This window comes from Erpetoichthys calabaricus, chromosome 13 (assembly GCF_900747795.2).
Source record: "Erpetoichthys calabaricus chromosome 13, fErpCal1.3, whole genome shotgun sequence".
Lineage (NCBI taxonomy): Eukaryota > Metazoa > Chordata > Cladistia > Polypteriformes > Polypteridae > Erpetoichthys > Erpetoichthys calabaricus.
In genome coordinates, this window is record NC_041406.2 from 93005829 (window position 1) to 93015903 (window position 10075).

The window sequence follows — 10075 nt, forward strand, 5'->3', positions numbered from 1 at the left end:
ATGTCCAGATTTGTGACCCACACTTGAACACAGAAGCGCCTGCACTACCAGTTTACAGTTCAGTTACTGTATTTGTATTGTCAGGTTGTATGCTCTGTATAGTAGCATTGCTGGTACAGTGCTGCCCCCTGCAGAATTTTTAGATTATTTAGCATTCCTATCAGTATTGGTTTATTTTTATTTTTTAAAGGAGCTGTAGTTAATTTTTTTTCACATTTTACGATCAATGTAGAGCTGAGTTTTTATTTTAAATTTGTTCTCTGGTCATCCTCTTTAGTCCCATCTGAATCGCTCATGTCAGTAATTTTTTATAGACTGTCCATTCAACTTCTTAGCAAACTGCCATTCTCTTGGTATCTCCTCCATGTTCTTGAGACTGTTCTGGGACACACAGAAAATCCTTCTTGTGATAGCACATATGGATGTGCCATCCTGGAGGAGTTGGACTATCTGTGCAGCCTGATTCAGCTGCAGGTACCTCCTCATTATACCAGTAGTGACAAGGACACTAGCAAAACGAAAAACTACAGCGGAATCAGTCAGGAAGGATAAGGAGAGAGCAACTGTCTGTGGCCACCACCTGCAAAACGATTCCTTTTATGGGGGCCACTCCAGTACACCTGTTGTCACTTTCATTTGCACCCAGGCAGGTTACGATGATTCACAATCGCTTCTGCTTCCTAAGTGGACGAATTGATATCCCTGAAGCTTCACTGACTTGATGTTAGATAGATAGATAGATAGATAGATAGATAGATAGATAGATAGATAGATAGATAGATAGATAGATAGATAGATAGATAGATAGATAGATAGATAGATAGATAGATAGATAGATAGATAGATAGATACTTTATTAATCCCAAGGGGAAATTCACATAATACTCATGATACATATACATAGGGGAATAGGGGACAGCTTAATGTCACACGTGTCGGCAAAAAACGTCTCCCCCATTGTTGGGCCACGTTTGTCACTTTTTCAAACCTTCAATCATACATGGTGCCCCAACTGTCTATCTATCTATCTATCTATCTATCTATCTATCTATCTATCTATCTATCTATCTATCTATCTATCTATCTATCTATCTATCTATCTATCTATCTATCTATATCTGTAGTGACAGACAGCAGGTACAGACTGGTGTCCTAGCTGGGATAAACACCGTTCCTTGACCTGGCCTGAATGATTGATTGGACAGGAGGGAGACAGCCTCCCAAGATACCATGCTCCCTGATACTCTGGATGACAACATTTCTGGGCCAGTATGCCCATTCATGCGTTTGCAGTGCATGCTGGGACTTGCAGTCCTGTGAGGCAGCCTTGCAGATTTCTTTGTGTACCACTAGGGGGAGCTGCAGGGAAGGGCTGTCCCTTTTTTTCACAACTGACCAGTGAGTGTTTCTTCCTTGTAATGTCCTGTCACCAGAAGTAATCCTGGGTCTGGCATAAAAGGAGCTGCCTCATCTCACTCGGGGGAGTCAGAGTCGGATGGAAGAGGATGACTGTTGCCTGTAGGGGTGAAGGAAGTAAGGAAAGAAAAGAAAGAGTGTTGGTTATTGTGAGACCTTGAAGAATGGTATTTTGTTTAGTAAAAAGATCATTTTGAACCGTTTGTGCAATTGTGACTTGTATTTTGGGGGGAATCTGTCAGGCCCACTAATTTCCACAACATGTATATATTATTGTACTGTAGATAAACCTTGAGTGTATAATGAGTACATGATTCTGAAATGAAAGAGGTAGGAACAATTTTGGACTTGTATCACTTTATTGCTGAGCATTAAACAAACTGGTTGAAGCAATCACTGCCTTTAAGAAATAATCCACAATTCCCTGGTCAATAAATGGAGCTGTTTTGAATAACAAACAAGCAATAAGTGCCTTAACAGCAATGGAGCAGCACAAGAGATAAACAACAGACCAGACAGGTTATGGTAATTTGAGGCACTTTCAACCTACTAGAGGGTGGCACTTTGTGTTTTAAAAAAATCACCTTTTTTTAGGAAGCTCAGAATGATAAGTATTTACAGATAGAAAGCTGTTAAAGTGAAGCTCTCCTTCATGAGTGCCTGCCTTTCTAAATTTCTTTTTATGTCTATTATTTTTTGTCAGGGTGGCACGGTTGCGCAGTGGGTAGCGCTGCTGCCTCGCAGTTAGGAGACCCAGGTTTGCTTCCCGGGTCCTTCCTGCGTGGAGTTTGCATGTTCTCCCCGTGTCTGCGTGGGTTTCCTCCCACAGTCTAAAGACATGCAGGTTAGGTGCATTGGCGATTCTAAATTCTCCCTAGTGTGTGCTTGGTGTGTGTGTGTGTGTGTGTGTGTGTGTGTGTGTGTGTGTGTGTGCACGCCCTGTGTTGGCTGGGATTGGCTCGAGCAGACCCCTGTGACCCTGTAGTTAGGATATAGCGGGTTGGATGATGGATGGATGGATGGATTTTTTGTCAGATGCATATTTCAGTCCCTAAACAAATTATCCACAAAAAATGGGTGAATATGCTCCAATTGTATAAAATATTTTGGGACATTATGGACTAAAATTCACATATTGTTATCATTGTTAGGATATACTTTAGTGAGGAAACTCCAAAATGGTGAATTGAGAATATAAAGAATTTGACAAACGAGAGGAGATCATTTAGTCCAACAGGTTTGTTTGTTTTGCTGATTGCTAAGCTGTCCCAACAGACATTAAGAGAAAAATGTCAAAAAAAAAAAGAGTTAATACTTAAAACTGTGGCAACAATACACGTTATAATTCTAAATTTGAATATATTTAAAATTTACATTACCCTATTATTTTCTACATGCAAATTAAGACAAGGAAAAATGCTGAGGCCATCTAATTAAACAAAAGAGCTCAGTCAGAGGTAAAATGACTCACTGGTAGGGAAACTCGTTAGAACAAAAACCTGCAGCCATGGGGGTCTTTCAGGACTGAACTTGGAAACCACTGCTATAGACATTAAAATTTGTGTTGGTATGTCAGAAATGTGGTCACCTAGTTATTAAGTAGATGGTGTGTAAACCAAAAGGTTGCTGGGTCAGTTCCCACCACTGATTTATTGTGTCACCCCAGGCAACTAATGTGACTTTCCAGGGCTCTGTTGGTATAAATAAGGAAGTTATTGTACTGTGCTGCTGAACATACTGAACTACAAGAGTAAAGAGTAAAACTTGTGAATAGGTAGTGTGTCATTATGGCACTGTAGTGTAAGCCACAGGTTTATCAAGTTCAGTCTCCAAAACTGAGTTCTGGCAATACAATACAATACAATACAATTTATTTTTGTATAGCCCAAAATCTCACCGGAAGTGCTGCAATGGGCTTTAACAGGCCCTGCCTCTTGACAGCCCCCCAGCCTTGACTCTCTACGAAGACAAGGAAAAACTCCCAAAAAAAAAACCTAGTAGGGAAATATGGAAGAAACCTTGGGAAAGGCAGTTCAAAGAGAGACCCCTTTTCAGGTAGGTTGGGCGTGCAGTGGGTGTCAAAAGAAGGGGGTCAATACAATACAATACACATAACAGAACAAATCCTCAATAAAAAATTCAAATATTTTTAGAAGTATGGAGCAGAATTTAATAGTAGATGATATCACATAATAAGATTTGGATAATTTTAGACTCCTGGAGACCTCATCCATCAAGCTGCCTCCCCCATTTGGCCATTCCACGGCTGAAACAGTGTTGAGCCAGCCAATCTGATGAAAGGACCCCTCTTTCTCAAGATTCCTGCGATCCTCCATCAGGGATGACTTTACCTTAGGCAGGCAAAACAACTTGTCAGGTGGGCCAAGTGCCACATTTGAGTACCGAGAAGAAAAACAGAATAGGTGAGGGTTAGTATCCAATTCTAACTATCATGTTACTTATGTTTTAGTGCTAATGACTAACAACAGAGATGCAGTCTGTACAGTTAATCAGCAGCTCTAGTCAGGGTGTGCTAAACTGAAGTAGTGAGTCTTCAGCCGGGATTTAAAAGCTGAGACCGAAGGGGCATCTCTTATAGTAGCAGGCAGACCATTCCACAGTTTAGGGGCCCTGTAACTAAAAGCTCGACCTCCCCCTGTTATTTTATTAATCCTTGGAACCATAAGCAGACCGGCATCTTGAGATCTTAATGTGCGCTCTGATGTGTAAGTCATGATAAGTTCAGACAAGTAAGCCAGACATCGGCCATTTAATGCTTTATATGTTAAAAGAAGGATTTTGAAATCTGCCCTAAACTTAACCGGGAGCCAGTGTAAGGATTTAAGAACTGGAGTTATGTGTTCGTATTTTCTTGTTCTTGTAATAATTCTTGCAGCATTCTGGCAGAACTCCAAATTAGAAATGTGAAGACTATATTATATTATATATATACCTTTAAAGTACCCTAATACATCATTAAAGACTCAAGTCAAGACAAGTGGGCTTTAATGTCATACCATCTAGATCAGGGGTCGCCAACTCCGGTCCTGGAGGACTACCGTGGCTGCAGGTTTTCATTCTAACCCTTTTCTTAATGAGTGACCTGTTTTTGCTGCTAATTAACTTCTTTTGAACTAATTTTAATTGATTTGTTCCCCTGAATTTCTTCATCATTCCTCTGAATTGCTTCATTTCTTTCCTTAAATGGCACCCAAACAGAAATGAAATATAAAAAGTGAGTGAGCCAACAGAAGACCAGCTACGTCAGGGCCGCAAATTCCAACCAGTTGCTCAATTAGGCGCAATTAGGCGCAATTAGGTGTTGTTGTTAATTAAACCTGTTTTTTAATTCCATGGCTTGTTGCTGCTCTCATGCTGCATTAGCAGACATTTCCAAAATTGTTGATTTTCTCTTTTCTAAGAGCCTTGATAAAATGTTTTTGTGGACTTGAGCAGATCAGCATTCCAAAGGTCTTCACCTTTCTTTATTTTCAGATATTGTATGGTGGACACCAGTTGTTTTGGCTCGTTTTGCATCTCATTATTGATTGGGTGCTAATTAAGGGTTCTGAGTCTTCAAGAGCAAGTCAATTAAAATTAATTCAAAAGAAGTTAATTAGCAGCAAAAACAGGTCACTCATTAAGAAAGGGGTTAGAATGAAAACCTGCAGCCACGGTGGTCCTCCAGGACCGGAGTTGGCGACCCCTAATCTAGACTCATACCTTGGTTCATTAAATTGTGGTAGGGAATTGAATTTCTCTTTGGCAGAGTGCAATATTTAGACAATCATTTGGCAATATAACAATACAGAAGGGTGGATAATGCACCTTAATAAAAGCATAAGTGTCTGTGTGTCCGTCCGGTTGCTATGTCTCTGTCATTCCAGCAGATGGCACCTCACAAGCATTTGTAGTAATGCATTTTATTGTGATGCATCATCTGTTGGAATAACAAATGCAATGAATTTTATTACTTACATGCATTGCAAAATACATTTCAATACTTGGTGAACTGCAGTTGTTAATGCTGAGGTCTATGTTGATTAATTAGATTAAAACCCATTACAGCTAGTTCTACATAAGGGAAGGCCAAACAGGGAACACCATCTGTACAATTGACATCATGTCGACAAACAGCAATCAGTGAAGACTGATGTGCAATGGACAAGGAATGTAAATGGAAATATGATGTAAATATATAGCAGTACAGTTGAGGCTAAAAACAAATGAAATAATATTTTGGTTTTTTTTCTGCCCCCCCCCCCCAGTCTAAACGTCAAACTCCACCCATGCCAGAGCTCCACTTATAGTAATATGAACACTAACTATGCATGCGTGTATGGTGCCATGAGGTAAAGTTGGCCAATAAAAACCAGCGTATAGAAAATGTGATCTCCTGGCCATTAAGGCACTGGAGCATAAACCTCAAGGTTCACTGGTTCAGTTTCCATCAATCACAACATCACAGCTTTGAACTTACAAGAAATAACAAACATGCCAGTCCTCCAATCTTATAAATGTACAGAACCATTGCAGTATATCTTTAAAGTGGTGTACAATATGAAAAGATAATATTTATACTAGCGGTCAAACGTTTTAGAACACCTCAGATTTTTTAAAGTGCATGCAGTTTAATGTCTTAATGTTTCATGAAATCAAGGCAATAATGGATGGCAAATTAAAAAAAAAAAAAAGTCAAGGAATGATGTACTGAAATGTTTGATTCATCAAAGTAGCCTGCACTTTTTGCTGATAGGACAGCCAAACTGTGGTAAAACCTTTGGTTCAGAATGCCAGTCACTCTGCACCAGTCAACAACCCGGCCTCCAGCAAAAGAACCCCAGGCCACCACACTATCCTCCAAGTTTGACAGTTGGTGTCACACACTGAGGGACAATCCAGTCACCAACTCAACGGTGTACAAACACCCTGCATGATGAACAGAAGATTTCAAATTTGGATTCCTCAGCCCATAAGACCTCCTTCCAGTCTGCAGTAGTCCATAGCTGGTATTTCAAGGTCCCGGCTTTCTCCCTGCTACTCACCCTGTCAAACCTGTAGCACAAAGTCTGCTCTTCAAAACACAAACTGATATCTGCTTTTGTCGACCTGCACTGTTAAGCTGCTCTTGAAGCTGTTGTGCTGTGAGGGGCCTGTGATCACACAAGCTTGTCTTCTGGTTGGTTTGTGATTTTGGTTCTGCCACATCTCTTCCTATCAGAGCTTCTTCCAGTTTCCAAGTATCTTTGGACTGTGCAGGACACCACTGGACTCACTGACACTTTGAGTTGTTGTTTTTTTTTTTTGCAATTTCTTTAAATGAAAGACCTACACTTCAAAGGGTAATAATGCTGTCTCATTTCATTTGTTATTTGCTGTTTTCTTGCCACTGGAATATTGTCCAAGTAGTACTTCAGAGGGTGTAGTAACACAGTCTATTCAAACTCTGCTTTAAGACACACAGAGTTTTTAAGTAATCAACAGAAGTTGGGACACCTGCGCAAATTGTTTACTTCAACTGGAGAGGTTTAATTTACTTTAATTGCTGCAGAAGACCTGTAGGTTTTAACATATTAGGTGTTCCCTGAAGAAAGCCCATTTGTAATATTCTGAAATTACTTTTTTTTTCAGTTTTTGCTACCCTAAACTTTAAATTTAAACCTCTTGCAGTTTACTGCTTACTTTTAGGTCATTCATTGCATTTGAACTGACACGATTTGCAGAAAAACTGGAAAAACCCGAGGTTTTCTAAATCTTTTGACTGGTAGTGTTCAAATATATATATAGACATCCATCCGTCCATTATCCAACCCGCTGAATCTGAACACAGGGTTGCAGGGGTCTGTTGGAGCCAATCCCAGCCAACACAGGGTGCAAGGGAGGAACCAATCCCGGGCAGGGTGCCAACCCACCACAGGACACACACGCACACACACACACCCACACACCAAGCACACAATAGGGACAATTTACAATCGCCAATGCACCTAACCTGCATGTTTTTGGACTGTGGGAGGAAACCAGAGCACCCGGAGGAAACCCACGCAGACACAGGGAGAACATGCAAACTCTACACAGGGAGGACCCGGGAAGTGAACCCAGGTCTACGAACTGCGAGGCAGCAGCGCTACCCACTGTGCCACCGTGCCGCCCCTATATATAGACATGATATATATAAATATACATAATACAGTACCTGCCAAATAATACTAAGAGTTCAAGACATGTGGGGCTCATCAGGTGTACACACCTTTTCTTGTCCTTACTGAGTGTGCACTATACACACATACACATACACACACACACACACACACACATATTATATATATATATATATATATATATATATATATGGAAGAGAAGGTCTGTGATACGGTTTGCATATTTGCAGCTGGAGATCCATGAAGGGAGAAAAAACGAATCACGTATCATAAAGTAGTTTTTATTCATGAGCTTTCAACCCCTATCGGGGGTCTTCATCAGAGGATAATGCTTAGACTTACAAGAATCAAAGGCAATATATAGCAACACGTCAAAAAGAATCTCAACACGTGTACAGGAACATCGCAACGGTGTCAGAAGAAAGGACGCACTATCTTTGATCTATGCACATACTAAATCGACAGGACACACATTCAACTGGGACAATATAAAAGTAAAATTTAAGGCTAATACTAAAAGTGCCAGAGAGTTGGCCGAGTCTTGGCTATCAGATGAAAACGCCATCAACAGACACTTGGACATAAATCCAGCATATGCTAACTTAAGAAGAACATGTACATAATAAATAAACTATACAACCCCCCCCCCCCCCCCGATCATACGGACTTAGTCACCTCCCCCCCCCCACTTAATGTGTTGCTATATATTGCCTTTGATTCCTGTAAGTCTAAGCATTATCCTCTGATGAAGACCCCTGATAGGAGTTGAAAGCTCATGAATAAAAACTACTTTATGATACGTGATTCATTTTTTCTCCCTTCGTGGATCTCCAGCTGCAAATATATATATATATATATATATATATATATATATATATATATATATATATATATACAGTGGTGTGAAAAACTATTTGCCCCCTTCCTGATTTCTTATTCTTTTGCATGTTTGTCACACAAAATGTTTCTGATCATCAAACACATTTAACCATTAGTCAAATATAACACAAGTAAACACAAAATGCAGTTTGTAAATGGTGGTTTTTATTATTTAGGGAGAAAAAAAATCCAAACCTACATGGCCCTGTGTGAAAAAGTAATTGCCCCCTGAACCTAATAACTGGTTGGGCCACCCTTAGCAGCAATAACTGCAATCAAGCGTTTGCGATAACTTGCAATGAGTCTTTTACAGCGCTCTGGAGGAATTTTGGCCCACTCATCTTTGCAAAATTGTTGTAATTCAGCTTTATTTGAGGGTTTTCTAGCATGAACCGCCTTTTTAAGGTCATGCCATAGCATCTCAATTGGATTCAGGTCAGGACTTTGACTAGGCCACTCCAAAGTCTTCATTTTGTTTTTCTTCAGCCATTCAGAGGTGGATTTGCTGGTGTGTTTTGGGTCATTGTCCTGTTGCAGCACCCAAGATCGCTTCAGCTTGAGTTGACGAACAGATGGCCGGACATTCTCCTTCAGGATTTTTTGGTAGACAGTAGAATTCATGGTTCCATCTATCACAGCAAGCCATCCAGGTCCTGAAGCAGCAAAACAACCCCAGACCATCACACTACCACCACCATATTTTACTGTTGGTATGATGTTCTTTTTCTGAAATGCTGTGTTCCTTTTACGCCAGATGTAACGGGACATTTGCCTTCCAAAAAGTTCAACTTTTGACTCATCAGTCCACAAGGTATTTTCCCAAAAGTCTTGGCAATCATTGAGATGTTTCTTAGCAAAATTGAGACGAGCCCTAATGTTCTTTTTGCTTAACAGTGGTTTGCGTCTTGGAAATCTGCCATGCAGGCCGTTTTTGCCCAGTCTCTTTCTTATGGTGGAGTCGTGAACACTGACCTTAATTGAGGCAAGTGAGGCCTGCAGTTCTTTAGACGTTGTCCTGGGGTCTTTTGTGACCTCTCGGATGAGTCGTCTCTGCGCTCTTGGGGTAATTTTGGTCAGCCGGCCACTCCTGGGAAGGTTCACCACTGTTCCATGTTTTTGCCATTTGCGGATAATGGCTCTCACTGTGGTTCGCTGGAGTCCCAAAGCTTTAGAAATGGCTTTATAACCTTTACCAGACTGATAGATCTCAATTACTTCTGTTCTCATTTGTTCCTGAATTTCTTTGGATCTTGGCATGATGTCTAGCTTTTGAGGTGCTTTTGGTCTACTTCTCTGTGTCAGGCAGCTCCTATTTAAGTGATTTCTTGATTGAAACAGGTGTGGCAGTAATCAGGCCTGGGGGTGGCTACGGAAATTGAACTCAGGTGTGATACACCACAGTTAGGTTATTTTTTAACAAGGGGGCAATTACTTTTTCACACAGGGCCATGTAGGTTTGGATTTTTTTTCTCCCTAAATAATAAAAACCATCATTTAAAAACTGCATTTTGTGTTTACTTGTGTTATATTTGACTAATGGTTAAATGTGTTTGATGATCAGAAACATTTTGTGTGACAAACATGCAAAAGAATAAGAAATCAGGAAGGGGGCAAATAGT